The 1242-nt window shown below is 44.2% G+C and overlaps 1 pseudogene; it reads right to left on the bottom strand.

The window, feature by feature from the left end:
• Window positions 1–353: 353 nt before the first annotated feature.
• On the bottom strand, window positions 354–439 carry LOC123575057 (small nucleolar RNA U3; annotated as a pseudogene).
• Window positions 440–1242: the final 803 nt, after the last annotated feature.

Raw genomic sequence — 1242 nt, 5'->3', positions numbered from 1 at the left:
GAAGCAGGATTTGCTTTGCCTTCTGAGTTGTCTTCTTCAACATTCTGTCTGGGGCCTGTGTCATCCACAGAAGCCGCATTGTCTGGGGCTGCGAGTCCTGTAGGGTCATTTTCTTCATTTCTGGTACTGGGTTGGGTCCTAGCCATGTCATAATATGGTTTGATGCATCGTGCTGGAATCCAAAGAGGACCTGAGGGGGTATGAACACAAGCATATCCTCTTTCCCATGTTAGCAAATCATTTGGACCACACCATTCATTACTGTTTACATCTTACCATAAAACTGCAGGTTTTATGTCTTGAGAGGTTTTAGCAAAGTGCTTTTCTACAGCTGATTGGAATTTATCATCTAAATTTAAAAAATTAAACGGTGCTCTACACATTCAGAGAAACTTCTCTAGTAACAAACTATAGAAATGATCCCTGAAAGTATAGTCTTTGGGAAAGTTGAAATTGTTATAGTTAAGTTTCTCCAATTTTGGTGGAAAAGTTGATGCAACTGGGTGGCTTGGTCAAGCAGTGATGTCATAACCTGCAGGTCTGCTTGATCCTTGCTGTAAGCCAATGGGCCAGGCAGTGAGCTGTAGGCTCAAATATGTGTGATAAAAATAGGATGTGTATGTTGATCTAGCAATTACTGAAGTCAGAGAAAAAGAGCATGTGGGGCTGGCTCCAGAGTAGACTTAATTAGTGCTGTCTCAAGGTTCTGCAATAAACAAACAGCATAAGGCCAGGCGTGGTGGCTCATGCCTGTAATCCCAGCACTTTGGGAGGCTGAGTTGGGTGGATCATGAGGTCAGGAGTTCAAGACCAGCCTGGCCAAGATAGTGAAACCCGATCTCTACTAAAAATACAAAAATTAGCCAGGTGCAGTGGCAGGCGCCTGAAATCGCATCTACTTAGAAGGCTGAGGCAGGAGAATCGCTTGAACCTGGGTGGCAGAGGTTGCAGTGAGCCGAGATTGTGCCACTGCACTCCAGCCTGGGCAACAGAGTGAGACTGTCTCAAAACAAACAAACAAACAAACAGAGTAAGCAGGGTCACTAACAATATTGATGGGCTGAGCAGAAGAAGTCTCCAAAGCCAATATTAAGGCTCCAACCTCAGCTCTTTGAGTGCTAGTAAACTCAGATCAAGTGAGGGAATTATGTGGTCTTCACCAGACAGCCACTTTTCCATATTTACCCGTGCATCAGTAACAGTGTTAAGGCATTAGGTATAGGGGAGAGAACTACTTTTGTA

This window comes from Macaca fascicularis, chromosome 7 (assembly GCF_037993035.2).
Source record: "Macaca fascicularis isolate 582-1 chromosome 7, T2T-MFA8v1.1".
In the NCBI taxonomy this organism is placed as follows: Eukaryota; Metazoa; Chordata; class Mammalia; order Primates; family Cercopithecidae; genus Macaca; species Macaca fascicularis.
This window is presented reverse-complemented; position numbering and strand designations above follow the sequence as displayed.